Below are 14,920 nucleotides of genomic sequence, written 5' to 3'. Positions count from 1 at the left end.
TGGAGGAATTAAATGCACGTGCTGATTTTTTTTAAACTGCTTTTGATGCTATAGTGGTGACTACTTACTGATGGCTTTCTCACAAATCTCTCACAAGTTGATTAGTCCAGAGTTTTTTCATAAACTCTCTATACAAAGTACTGAGGCTTTAAATATCATAGTTCTATTTTGATTAGTGGGTGCTTTTATACTCTTTCATAAGCCAGCATACCTTTGAACTGATTGGCTTGTTAGGTCATTTTGGAGAGTGGTTAAGCATCAACCACATTGTCACATGTAGGCCAGACCAGGTACAGATGGCAGATTTCCTTTCCCTACAGGACATTGGTGAACCGTACCTGTTTTTAATGACATTGATAATAGTTTCATGGTCACCTGAACTGAGACTAACTTTCAATTCCAGATTTATTAATTGAATTTAAATTCCACCAGCTGCCATGGTGGGATTTGAACCTGTGTCCCCAGAACATTAGCCTGGGCCTCAGGATTACGAGTCCAGTGACCACCATCTCCCCAGACAAACAGCACTAATGGAAAGCTTTATCTATTTAACTCATACAGTAACTGTTCCTTTTTGGCAAAGAACTGTTGACTAATGCTCAGTAAATGCACAGTGATTACCACAAATGTTCCTCTTTCTTATTACACACCACCGAAATAGAGAGAGCTAGTTATTACTGATTTGGAGGATCTGAGACACTCATGAAAACACTCCAGTAAGGTTTGTTCTACGTTATATATTATGAACGACTTCTCCTGTTGCGAATAGTGCCTGTTATCATTGTTTGGAGTTCCAGTAATGTAATATAAACAAGCGAGCAGTCTGTGTTCGTGGATTTGATTGCCTTAAATTATGAGTGGTTTCCAAGATTATTATTTTCCAAGACATCTGGTTTGAAGCAGCTAACAGTAGTGATAGTGCCAGTGTAGCACGCATTTCTTCGGACACTTGTTTGTTTTTTCTGCGTGTGGTTGTTGCGCTTTTTGACAAGCGAGCAGCTACACTAAGTGATTCCCCTGTATCCAAGAAGGCGCCAAATCTTTTGCCATCAATAATGCCACTTGTCTTCCCCAAACGGGTGCAAGATTCTGTTTTATCCCACTTGTGTTTTTTTAAAATTATATTAGGTACTGTGAAGTTGTACTGAAAGTTGTACTGGTTGATGCTTTCCCCACTGTTTAAAGGTGACAGTAAATAGGATGAAGGCCAGTTATTTCATGCAAAGTGCTTCTCAAGCCCAAAGCGGATGATCATTGTAAAACCAGCACCCATCTCTCACCAATCAACAATTAAACTCTTGAGTCTAAGATTTATTAGTTTAGGTGGAGATGATGGTGTAATGTTATGTCACTGGACTAGTAATCCAGAGGCCCAGGCTAATTCTCTGGGGGCATGGGTTCAAATCCCATCATGGTAGCTGGTGGAATTTAAAATCAGTTAATAAAATCTGGAATTGAAAGCTAGTCTCCTGATGACCATGACAACTGCCGTTGATTGTCCTAATCCACTTTCGGGAAGGAAATCTGCCATCTTTACCTGGTCTGGCCCACATGTGACTCCAGCAATGTGGTTGACTCTTAACTGCCCTCTGAAATGGCCTAGCAAGCCATTCAGTTCAAGGGCAATTAGGGATGGGCAACAAACGCTGGCCTTGTCAGCAAAGCCCACATCCCATGAAAGAATAAATTTAAAAAAATACTTAGCTACAACTAAGCCCTCTGCCCTTGGATGCACATGACTTTGCCAACTTAAAGTGAGCAATGACTTAAATATTCTTTATATATAAATAAAAAGCCTTGTAGCTAGTGTTATTGTTATATGCTCTCACTGCATATAATCTCACAATTTGCAAAATGAGGAAAATTAGCCAGACATTTTCATTCCAAATCCTTATGAGGTGGAGCCTGAAACTTGCTTGTAATTTGTTGACCTCTAATTGACCCCACCAATTTAGAAGCAACTTCAATTGTTAGCCTTCTCACAGGGAGTTCTTCAGCAGTGGCATTAAAGTTGCCAGTCCAAGTTTAAAAAGTGACCATCACAACTGTTCCCCAGGGTCCGAGCTAACGATGGATAATACCACAGGATGTCCGGCAGTACCCAAAATACTGCCTGTCCTGGTTTCTTTTTGTTAAAAACAGGGCTGTGACTCAATGGTGATGATATGTTTAAATGTATGCCTGAAAGCTATTATTGGTATCTAGTCATATGAATGTTATCCTTAGAATTGGTTGGATGGAGAGAGAGAGAGACGAAGAGTGGGTTATAGATCAAGGGTAAAAGTTCAGGAAGCAAAAGGGTTTCTGAGTAGAGCTAGAGAGAGAAAGACAAGTACAGACACTGGGAACAAAGACCCGATGGTCTTGTCCTGGTAACAATTGAAGGAGAAATTGAGGGTGAAAACAGAAGAGGAAGAAGAAAAACCAGATGGGTTGGACAACATTGAGATATAGACTGAGGGGGGGCTTGAAGAAAACTAGAGAAGAAGCAAGACAAGGTACCTCCATGGCTGTGGTAAAAACAAAGAAACGTTATCCTGCACCAATAAGCAAACAAATTCACCAAGATACCAGTTTTTTATTGACCAAGTCCTCCAACAGAATGAGAATACATGACACCACTTGGCATATTCCACACTCATCACGAAGTACAGAGCGCGAGAAACAAGCACCAATTGGTGGTGCTTATATTTGCAATTGTGTAACCTTAACCTTCACCCTTCAGAGTTGTACTCTGGATATTAATTTTCAATTTGCTCAGGTTGAACAGTGCTACTCACTGAAAAACATTGCTATGCTCTGTTTCATTAATTAGTACCAGTTGTTTTGTGTTTGAAAGTTGTGATAGATTTGAATGCAACAGATCACTCATGTTAATTCAGCCCCTAAATTAAGAGTGATGGATGAAAAGCCTTTATAAAGTTAGTCAGATATTTGTTGGGAGATAGAAATTGTTATATTCTATTTCCTGAGTAATTTGCATTTCATTCAATCCTGAATTGTTTCCAATTTGGATTTATTTGCTGTAACAAAAGATGCTAATAGACATCCATTTAGGACCATATAAAATCAAGACCTTTTTAAAATAGTGTCCTCTGAGTGCTGGGGCTAATTAACGTTTCCAGTGTGATTCACAATAAATCACATTGACATCCACATAGTTCAAATAGGCTTGTGTATTTTTAATTATCCAGGAGTTCCTAGGAATATTGTTTGAATATCTGTCTGAACAATCTAAAGGGTGTAGGAAGTAAAGGACTTATAAAAACCGAATAATAACTCTGCAGCAGACAGAATTAATTAATTGATGTACTGTGACTGTGGTTTACTGCTAACATCACAGCTAGTAGGTAGCAATTAAAAATGATCAGCAGCAAACAGATGAAAGGTTTTTTTTGTCAAAGTAATGAAGAATCAGAAATGAGTTGAATTCATTTTGAACATGGTTGTCTGAAGTGTCCATTCAATTAACTCCAGTCTCAACAGCCTCGCAAAGATGAGCTCAAAGCAGAGCGACAATGAGTGAGCACCACAAACCACAGCACCGATGCTACGAACACAGCAACGCCAATCTGCTAATGTGGTGAACACAATGGGGAAAGAACGAATGAGGTGAGATAGCATTAAGGCAAATCGCTGGTGTACCTTTGTGAATGAAAGAAAGCTGGGCCCCTAGAGAATCATGCACGCGAGGGTGTTATTAACTATTGGCTTGACGTGGCTCTGTATCTTGATGCTGTCCGAGCTGTTTTGTTCTTTCGCAGTTGTCTTCGTTTCATTATGGTACGCATTGCTGTGTTCCTCGTGCTACAGCTTGAGCTCTTTTTTTTTTTGCAAGACCGTTGAGAGACTCGAGACCCACGGTGAAAAAGAATTCATCTCATTTCAGGTTGTTCTTTATTTTGACCAAAAAAAAACTTTCATCTGTTTGTTGGTGACCATCATTTTTAATTACTACCTAGCAGTCATGTGATGTTGCTAGTATAATTCAGTACATCAATTAATTATTTCTGTGTGTTGCACGGGGTTATTATTTTTCAGTGTATCTAAGCCCTTTATTCTCTACGTCTTTAGATTGTTCAGGCAGATAATCAAACCGCTAGTCCTCTGACCTCCCAAGTGAGGAAGATATGCTTTATGCTGCAGTTTGGGAGAAATGGAGAATTGTGGAAATTAATAAATCATTTATCAGCTGACATAAAATAAACTTGGGTAAGAAAATGCTGACTCTTTTCCCAGTTAGTATCTCCCTCTTGGAGAATGTTTGACAAACTCCCCTGAAGCAATAGTGGACTCCTAACTTGAAGGGACTGATTTCCCTACTTCTTTTCTACCCTGCCACGCACCTACTCAAGTCCTAGACTGTTGGAGTACTCCCAAAGTGTGGTCATATTGCCTAGGCCTTTGAGTGCAGGATTGAGGGAGGCAATGGCGTAGTGGTAGTGTCATTGGACTAGTATCCAAAGACCCAGGTTAATGCTCTGGGGACCCAGGTTTGAATCCCACCATGGCATATGGTGGAATTTGAATTCAATAAAAATCTGGAATTAAAAGTCCAATGATGACCATGAAACCATTGTCGTTTGTTGTAAAAACCCATCTGGTTCACTAATGTCCTGGTCTGGCCTACATGTGACTCCAGAACCACAGCAATGTGGTTGACTGACTGAGTGGTAACGAGCCACTACAAAGCCACAAAAAGAGAGTGAAACCTGGCATCGGCCTAGGCCTACTGGAGACGACAACAGCAATCGCAGCCCCGTCGATTCTGTAAAGCCCTCCTTACTAACATCTGGGGGCTAGTGCCAAAATTGGGAGAGCTGTCTCACAGACTAGTCAAGCAACAGCCCAACATTGTCATCCTCACGGAATCATACCTTACAAATAATGACCCAGACACCACCACCACCATCCCTGGGTATGCCCTGTCCCACTGGCTGGACAGGTCCAGCAGAGGTGGTGGCACAGTGGTATACAGTCGGGAGGGAGTTGCCCAGGGAGTCCTCAACATTGACTCCAGACCCGATGAAATCTCATGGCATCAAGTCAAACATGGGCAAGGAAGCCTCCTGCTGATGAATCAGTGCTCCTCCAGGTTGAATATCGCTTGGAGGAAGCACTGAGGTTGGCAAGGGCACAGAATCTACTCTGGGTGGGGGACTTCAATGTCCATTACCAAGAGTGGTTCAGGAGCACCACGACTGACCGAGCTGGCTGAGTCCTAAATGACATAGCTGCTAGACTGGGTCTACGGCAGGTGGTGAGGGAACCAACAAGAGGGAAAAATATACTGCCTGCTGCATATGCATCTGTCCATGACAGCATCGGTAGGAGTGACCACAGCACAGTATTTTGGAGATGTTGTCCTGCCTTCACATTGAGGATACCCTCCATCGTGTTGTGTGGCACCACCACTGTGCTAAATGGGATAGGTTTCGAACAGATCTAGCAACTCAGGACTGGGCATCCATGAAGCGCTGTGGGCCATCAGCAGCAGAATTGTACTCGAACACAATCTGTAACCTCGTGGCCTGGCATATCCCCCGCTTTACCATTACCATCAAGCCAAGGGATCAACCCTGGCTCAATGAAGAGTGCAGGAGGGCATGCCAAGACCAGCACCAGGCATACCTAAAAACGAGGTGTCAACCTGGTGAAGCTATAACACAGGGCTACTTGTGTGCCAAACAGCATTAGCAGCAAGTGATAGACAGAGCTAAGCGATCCCACAACCAACGGATCAGATCTAAGCTCTGCAGTCCTGCCACATCCAGTTGTGAATGGTGATGGACAATTAAACAACTCACTGGAGGAGGCGGCTCCACAAATATCCCCATCCTCAATGATGGAGGAGCCCAGCACAGCAGTGCAAAAGATAAAGCTGAAGCATTCGCAACAATCTTCAGCCAGAAATGCTGAGTGGATGATCCATCTCGGCCTCCTCGGGAGGTCCCCAGCATTACAGATGCCAGTCTTCAGCCTATTCGATTCACTCCATGTGATATCAAGAAATGGCTGAAGGCACTGGATTCTGCAAAGGCTATGGGCCCTGACAATATTCCAGCAATAGTACTGAAGGCTTGTGCTCCAGAACTTGCTTCACCGCTCGCCAAGCTGTTCCAGTACAGCTATAACACTGGCATCTGCCCAGCTATGTGGAAAATTGCTCAGGTATGTTCTGTACACAAAAAGCAGGACAAATCCAACCCGGCCAATAGCCGCCCCATCAGTCTCTTGATCATCAGTAAAATAATGGAAGGGGTCATCAACAATGCTATCAAGTGGCACTTGCTTAGCAATAACCTGCTCACTGATGCCCAGTTTGGGTTCCGCCAGGGCCACTCAGCTTCTGACCTCATTACAACCTTTGTTCAAACATGGACAAAAGAGCTGAACTCCCAAGGTGAGTTGAGAGTGACTGCCCTTGACATCAATGTAGCATTTGTCCGACTGTGGCATCAAGGAGCCCTAGCAAAACTGGAGTCAATGTGAACCAGGGAAAACACTCCGTTAGTTGGAGTCATACCTAGTACAAGGGAAGATAGTTGTGGTTGTTGGAGGTCAGTCATCTCAGCTCCAGCACATCACCGCAGGAGTTCCTCAGGGTAGTGTCCTAGGCCCAACCATCTTCAGCTGCTTCATCAATGACCTTCCTTCCATCATAAGGTCAGAAGTGGGGATGTTCGCTGATGATTGCACAATGTTGAGCACCATTCGCGACTCCTCAGATACTGAAGCAGTCTATGTCCAAATGCAGCAAGACCTGGACAATATCTATGCTTGGGCTAACAAATGGCAAGTAACATTCGTGCCACACAAGTGCCAGGCAATGACCATCTCCAACAAGAGAGAATCCAGCTATTGCCCCTTGATTTTCAATGGCATTACCACCACTGAATCCCCCATCATCAACATCCTAGGATTACCATTGACTAGAAACTGAACTGGACTAGCCATATAAATTCTGTGGCTACAAGAGCAGGTCAGAGGCTAGGACTTGTGTGACAAGTAACTCACCTCCTGACTCCCCAAAGCCTGTCCACCATCTACAAGGCACAAGTCAAGAGTGTGATGGAATACTCCCCACTTGCCTGGATGAGTGAAGCTCCCACAACACTGAAGAAGCTGGACACCGTCCAGGACAAAGCAGCCCGCTTGATGGCACCACATCTACAAACATTCGCTCCCTCCACCACCGACGCACAGTAGCAGCAGTGTACCTTCTACAAGATGCACTGCAGGAATTCACCAAGGCTCCTTAGACAGCACCTTCCAAACTCACGACTTGGAAGGACAAAGGGAGCAGATAGGATGGGAACACCACCACCTGGAGATTCCCTTCCAAGCCACTCACCATCCTGACTTGGAAATATTTCGTTATTCCTTCACTGTCACTGGGTCAAAATCCTGGAACTCTTTCCCTAACACTGTGGATGTGTCTACGCCACATGGACTGCAGCGGTTCAAGAAGGCAGATCACCACCACCTTCTCAAGGGCAACTAGGGATGGGCAATAAATGCTGGCCCAGTCAGTGAAGCCCACATGCCGTGAATGAATATAAAAAAAATACTGGGTTGACCATCAAATACAGAGTTGCATCCCCGGTGCAGGCCTTCCCCTTAACAGTTCCTCGCTGGAGGAATTGGAAATGGAATGGCCTATATCAGAGATCAGCAGCTATTAGAACTTCAAGCCCCAAAATCAATGGTTGCCTGAAATAAGAGCCAAGTTACCTTTTTGAACTTCCTTTGCACTGCTACTTGTGGCCCCTTGCGATACTCTGACCTGAGGGCAATTCAGCACTTGGCTTGTGCTGTCCTGGGAATGAGGATGAAGCGGGCAGTTCCTGATCCTGCTGCAGTCTTGGAAAATCATGGAAATTTGGGTCAAAGTAAAGTATAACAAGACCCAACTTCATGGAAATAGGCATTAGGTCCCAGAACAGCTGGTCTCCTGTTTGATTTTGCATTCAAACAGTCAACTTGTTTATGTGCATAAGGTGGAACATCATTTTTGTCACTTCATTTGCTGTTGGGTCTGGTTGGTTTGCTCAATTTTTGAGAATTCAGAATGAACATTCTTTCATTCAATCTTTTCAACTGATTGTCTCTTTTCAAATTTATCAAGACAAAAATTGGTATTTTTATTTTACATTAAAGTGTTACTATCTAGATTTTTAAAACCTAATCATCCAGATTTTTTAAAAAAATGAACAGTCCTATACAAACTGAACCAATTACACTACGTTGAGCAAGCTTGAATTATTTTTGTCTCCTGCCTGTAACACTCATTACAGCTTCCAACGTTATACCAACAATAGGTTTGGTACCAAAATCTCAACTGCAGTCATTTTGTTTTAAACTGTTGATCTATGTGCTATGAATGAATGTAAAGCTGCCAACCAAAACTAGACAAAAATAGCTCTTTATCACAGAAATGTTAGTCTGCACACGCTTCTATGAAATTCCTCAGGGGTATTTGAGCAAGTGTTAACCCATTTAAAATAAACAGGTTATTGCTTCCATTGGTTAAATCATGCTGGATGAACCTGCTTAATTTGCTATTTTTGTCTACGACTTAGCATGGGATTACCATATTTAACTGTGTTGTGGTACAGGAATGTAAAAAAAAAGCTGTTTCACACAGAGAAATCATGTTGTATTTTAAATTGGCAGAGCAGTTAGAGAGTTTGTCAGTTTACCTGAGACTGGTGTCTTGAGTGATAGGGGTATTCAGTTCAGATTTTGTGGGATTTGTTAAAATGCTTGTGTGTGTTGAGTTTTTTCGCAATATGACCAGTGGTTATGTATATAAGCTTGGCCCTGTCACTTTTATTTGAAGATATTTGTCAAGGTGCTCGCAGCCTTCAAGGAGTGACAGTCAGGGTGTGGAGATGAACCTGTATATCAGATTATTATGTGAATCCCCCAATGTTTAGCACAGTAATCATACAGTGTTATCTGCTACGCTGAACCAGCAAGGCATCATATCTACTTAAATAAAGATGTGTTATTTACAACACAGGAACAAGCCCAACATAGCCACACTGGCACTTATGCTGCAAGGCTCTCTTCCCACCTTTCTTCTTCTAACCCAATCAACATATCCTCTATTGCTTTCGCACTTCGGTGTTTATCTAGCCTTCCCTGAAAATGCATCTGTGCTATTTGCCTCAGCTACTCCTAGTGGTAGCAAGTTCAACATTCAAATCATTCCCTGGGTTTGAAAAAAAAGCTTCTGAATGCGGTATTGAACTTATTAGTGACTATCATATTTATGGCCTCTAGTCTTGGACCCCCACCCCCCCACCAAACTGTGGAAACATTTTCTCTACATCTACCCTATTGAACCCTTTTATAATCCTAAAGACCTCTAACAGATAACCCCACCCCCTCAGCCTTATCTTTTATAGAGAAGTGAGCCCAGTCTGTTCAATTTTCCCCTGATAGGGATAATCTCTCAGCTCTGATGGCGTTCTAGTAAAAATCTTTTTTTGCACCTTCTTCAGTGCCTTTATGTTTTTTAATAACTTGAAGACCGGAACTGTTGCCAGTACTCCCAAGTGTGGTATAACCAATGTTCTTTACAAATTTAACATAAGTCTTCTGCTTTTCAATCCATCCCTATAGAAATGAACCCTGATGCTTTTTCTTAATGGCCTCATTAATCCGTGTCATTACTTTGTGATTTGTGTGTCTGTACTCCTAGATCCCTTTGTTCCTTTACCCCACTTAGACTCTCCTGAGGAGTATGTGACCTCCTTAATTTTCCTACCACAATGTACCACTTCACACTTATCAATAATGAAGTATATTTGCTAGTTACATGTCCATTCTGTAAGTTTATTAATGTCTCCCTCTTAATTTTGTTACAATCCTCCTTTGTATTAACTGCAGCCCCAATTTGGTGTCATTTGCAAACTTTGAAATTTTAGACTCTGGGATCAGAAGTACATTGTTGAATGTAAATGTTGGGCATAAGAACATCAGAAATAGGAGCAGGAATAGGCCATTCAGCTCTTCAAGCCTGGTCTACCACTCAAGTACAATCATGGCTGATCTTCTTTCTCATCTCCATCTTCAGCACAATCCCCATATCCCTTATTTCCATTGAATCCAAAATCTGGTGGTACCAACACTGATCCTTGTGGAATGCCACTTCTCACCTTTTGCCTGTCTGATGAATTACCCTTAACCCCTACTCTCTCTCTCTCTCTCTCCCTCCTATCATACCACCAGCTTGCTATTAGTTCTGTTACTTGTCCCCTGACCCAACATGTTCTGACCGGAGTCATGACCTGGGATGTCATCAAAGTCCTTTTAGAAATTCAACTACATTATCCTTATCCACTCTCTCTGTTACTTTGAAGAATTCAAAAGGTTGGTTCCCTTTTGAAATTTTGAAACCCATTCTCTTTATTATATTTTCAATTTCTAGATTTTTTTTGTTACATATTTGAGTAAGGATTCCATTATCTTTCCTGTCGCTGGCATTAATGTAGCTTATCTGTAGTTCCCTGGACGACTTCTGTCACCATTTTTGCATGTGGCAATCACATTAGATGTGAGCAATCCTCTGGCACTATTTCCTTTCTCTACCTCTTTTAATATATGTGAATGCAATCTATCTGAACCAGAGGTTTAATCATCGTTGTTTGATTAGGATCAATTATCTCTCCATTTCCACTTCCAATATCTTTAATTTTTTTTTGTTCTTTCATGTACAGCAGCTCTCTAGTAAACATTAATGTGTGATAATGTCTTTACGTTGGGAAGTTAAACCTTAGGCTCATCTTCCTTCTCAGGTGGATGTAACAGATTCAGTGGCATTACGGGATCTATCCCCATGTCTTGGCCAATATCTATCCTTCAACCAACATCACTGAACCAGGTGACCTGGTCATGATCTTGTTGCTGTTGTGGGATCTTGCTGTGTACAAATTGGCTGCTGCATTTCTTACATTACAACAGCGTCTACACTTCAAAAATACTTCATTGGTTGTAAGGCTCCAAGGGACTCCTAACGACATGAAACGAGATATATAAATGCACCTTCTTACTATTCACTTGATCTTTACCTATTTGTAGGTGCGTATCACAATTATTAGTCCAGTAACATAACCAATATGCTACCATACCCAACCACAATGAGGAAGGACTTGGAAAAAGAGGCTGCAACCAAATTCCTTTAATGCTTTGATTTGGAATCAACCTCATCTTATCAAAGAATAAGGTTTCTGTTCCAGCTCCATGCTTACTGACTTCAGCCAAGGTCTGGTCTTACAATCCCAACGTTTTTGGTTTCTTCTACAAAAAAGAAAGAAAAAGTTGTGGTCACTCTTGTTTAAAGCTGATGAAGAAGAATTTCTGAAGACTCAGGAGAATTGCACAATAAAAGCTATATCTGAAGTAAGGTGAGGTTGATGCTTTGTTTGATCCTTGGCCGCACTACATGCTGATGATCTAGGATTCACCTACAAGAGGAGTCTAGACATGGGGACCGAAACTATTTGGAGTAAAAATGAATAAGGAGGCCCATCATGGCTTATAACACGAGCTGTTAACACAGCTTGGTCCTATTTGTGCCAAGTATGATTTTGGATATAATTGCTCCTTGGTGTAGAATGATTTTACAAGCCAAATATTATCACCAGATCCCACTGCTAAAAGACTGCTTTAAGAAAATAAATTGCTTGCTTAAGCTTTAATTTGTTTTCTGCATTACTTGCTCTGAGATACCAATCTTAAGTAATTTTTCCTGTATGGATAGACTGTTATTCTCCCTTTTTTATTTTGGAGAGTGACAGCCTACTCTCTAAAGGAGTGCAACGGTAAATTAGGACACTCTTTAAAAACACATCACTACCACTGTTCCATGATCTCTTCATCTGATTATTTACAGTCTGCACTGCCATTTCGTGAGGCCATTTGACTGTGGGTAATTCAGAAGTAATTTGTGGTTCTGCGAATTAAATCCTATTCTTTGGCAAACTGCCTGAACTCAAAAAAAAAAAAAATGCGTGCCATGGCCCACTGTTAATCAGGTTTTATTAGGCATTCCATGTCTGGAGAAAGTAGCTTTTATGTAATAAGTCACCATTTTACAAGTTGTGTGTGTTTTGGATCACGGGAGTGGCATGTGACTCTCATGTTTTTGCTGCAGCATGAGGAGATCAGCAAGGGTTGCAACTTTGGTAATTTACCTTAATCCATATTTAAGCATGATGAGCAATGTCTTAGCCTGGGCACTACCGATTGGAAAATACTGATCTTCTCACATTTGCCTGGGTCCCTTACAAACCCGTTGCAATATTTCTTGATGTTACTTTTTCAGTATCATAATACTTTCACGGATCTTTAACAGTTAACTGCTCTCGGCAGCACTGGTGCATCTCAGCCGTGTGCAGCCTTTTTACTTGCGGCCAGCCATCTATTATGTTTTGGAATATCCCAAAGGTCCTTTTCCGTCACAGTCCTTTATCTTTTGGTCAGGCTCTGGCATATTTAAATTATTTAAATTTGAATTAAGTAATGTAAATAACTGAGCAAAAGGGAATTTGGTGCTTAAAAATGAATAATCCAATAATATGAATTGAACAGCCTTGAGGAGTAGATTTATTCTCATCAGCTATTTTTATTGGCTTTTGCGTTCTGGTCCACTAACTGTCATAAACTTCAGTAATGTACATACATTTGCCTTGTGTATATGGCTCCCTCAGGTTATTCTCCTGCAGCCCAGTAATGGTTCTTCCTATTCTGAAAAGCAGTTATTCAAAGGTTTCACAAATTAAGCTGTTGGCAGCTTGTGGTTTGTTTCAGCAATCGCAGAGCAACCACATAGTAACTGAACCTTTCAAAAGTAAATGTAATGCTTAACAGGCGATTCTCAGTATTTGTCTTATCGTGTCTCCAGATCAGCCTATGAATGTGATGCCATACCATGCCGTGTGGCTTTGTTAATGCTGCGCCCATTCAATGTCTGCCCTGTAACTTCAAATGTCTATTAACCATCCTACTAATTTCAAATATTTTCCATAGTTCATCATGTCGAAATATGATTTTTTTTTGTACTATAAGAGGCAGTGCCAACGAAGAATAAATGGTTTAAGTATTGCTGAAAAAAGACATTTCATCGAAGCTTTTCGTCTTGCACTCATCAGAACAATCGCAAGAATACCAATGTCAGGGTAAGCAACAACTTTATACTTTGAGAAGAGAGTGCTGATCGGTTGGCAAGTGGACTCTGATTGGTAGAGGTATTGCCATGGAGAATGCACCTTTTAATGATAACTGACAGTTAACTTCCTCTAGCATTGGTATTCTTGTGATGGTCCTGATGAGTGCAAGATGAAAAGCTTTGACAAAATGTCTTTTTTCAGCAATATTCAAGTTCTGTCCTACCAAATGACTATTGATAAATGGTTTATGCTTTTCACGAGTATTTGAAGTTGTAACTTGTAACTCTTAAATATTGGATCATCAAATACAACAAAATGAAACTTCAGAATATTCATTAATTATATCCCCACTATTCAATCCTGTGGCCAGCAGAATGGATCTCTTGACGTGTATTGTTGTTTTCTTCTATCGTCTGTTAAACTCATAAAGAAAATCTAATATTTAATCCTTTGGCTGGATGCAAGATTGAATTGTGGAGATGTCTAATAAATTATAACAATAAAATGTAATGATAAACCTTAGAAACCAAGAATTACTCGAGATGAAATGGATGATTAGAGTCCACGGTGAAAAAGCTTGTGGTAGGAGACCATCATGGTGTCTCTCCCAAATTTTCTTATGCCTGGTTTCAATGTAAGTCTCTTGTTCCATGATGAATGTTAAAACCTGTTGATAGAACTAATTTAAACAGCTTATATGAATTTGGACAGGGGGATTGCTCCCTCAGTTTCTCCATCATTACCAAAACTGCTGATGAATCACAGAATCCCACAGTGCAGAAGAGGCCCTTCGGCCCATCGAGTCTGCACCGACATGAGAAACACCTGACCTACCTACCTAATCCCATTTACCAGCACTTGGCCCATAGTCTTGAATGTTATGACGTGCCAAGTACACATCCAGGTACTTTTTAAAGGATGTGAGGCAACCCGCCTCCACCACCCTCCCAGGCAGCGCATTCCAGACCGTCACCACCCTCTGGGTAAAAAAGTTTTTCCTCACATCCCCCCCTAAACCTCCTGCCCCTCACCTTGAACTTGTATCCCCAAGTGACTGACCCTTCAACTAAGGGGAACAGCTGCTCCCCATCCACCCTGTCCATGCCCCTCATAATCTTGTACACCTCGATCAGGTCGCCCTTCAGTCGTCTCTGCTCCAACGAAAACGACCCAAGTCTATCCAACCTCTCTTCATAACTTAAATGTTATATTTCTTTCATTCCCCCAGCCCTAGTCACCACACCCAGAAAGGGAACTTACCGAGTCAAGAAGTGTTGAAGTTGGCCAAGTATGAAGTAAAATTAAAGCCCATTTGGTGCTCATAACATTTTTTCGATGTCCAGCTCCAGTAGGCCACTATCCTAAGCAGTTTGTCAAATGAAATGGAAAAAAAAAATGGATGGTTCAACTCCTACAAGGTTCGGCTTCATTTGCTTTACTCGCACTGACAGTTAAAAAGGTTGGAAATAAAGGAAGAAAATGTTGTAAATGCTCGGTAGGTCAGCCAGCATCTGTGGAAAGAGAAACAAGGTTAATGTTCCAGGTCGATGACCTGTCATCGGAACATCTGTTTCTCTCAGCACAGATGCTGCCTGACCTGCTGAGTATTTCCAACATTCTTGGTTTTTATTTCAGATTTCCGGCATCTGTGGTATTTTGCCTTTCTGTTAGTGTTTTTGACATATTTGTTTCGAGCGTATCAATAAGAGTGGTCGGTTAACTTGCAAGTAAAGCTGTGCACT

At 41.5% G+C, this 14,920-nt stretch overlaps 1 protein-coding gene across 6 annotated transcripts in view; it reads left to right on the top strand.

The window, feature by feature from the left end:
- The window catches only part of LOC121292720 (alpha-(1,6)-fucosyltransferase), a 748,838-nt gene that overhangs the window by 359,089 nt on the left and 374,829 nt on the right, over positions 1-14,920 (top strand). Inside the window, exon 5 of one of the 6 annotated variants that reach the window (XM_041215036.1) lies at positions 3,478-3,612. The exons of the other annotated variants lie outside the window; for them this stretch is intronic. The gene's annotated coding sequence lies outside the window, so the exon portion shown is untranslated. The remainder of the gene's footprint in view (positions 1-3,477; positions 3,613-14,920) is intronic. 6 annotated transcript variants of the gene reach the window in all.

The sequence above is a fragment of the Carcharodon carcharias genome, chromosome 20, assembly GCF_017639515.1.
Source record: "Carcharodon carcharias isolate sCarCar2 chromosome 20, sCarCar2.pri, whole genome shotgun sequence".
Classification (NCBI taxonomy): Eukaryota; Metazoa; Chordata; class Chondrichthyes; order Lamniformes; family Lamnidae; genus Carcharodon; species Carcharodon carcharias.
This window is presented reverse-complemented; position numbering and strand designations above follow the sequence as displayed.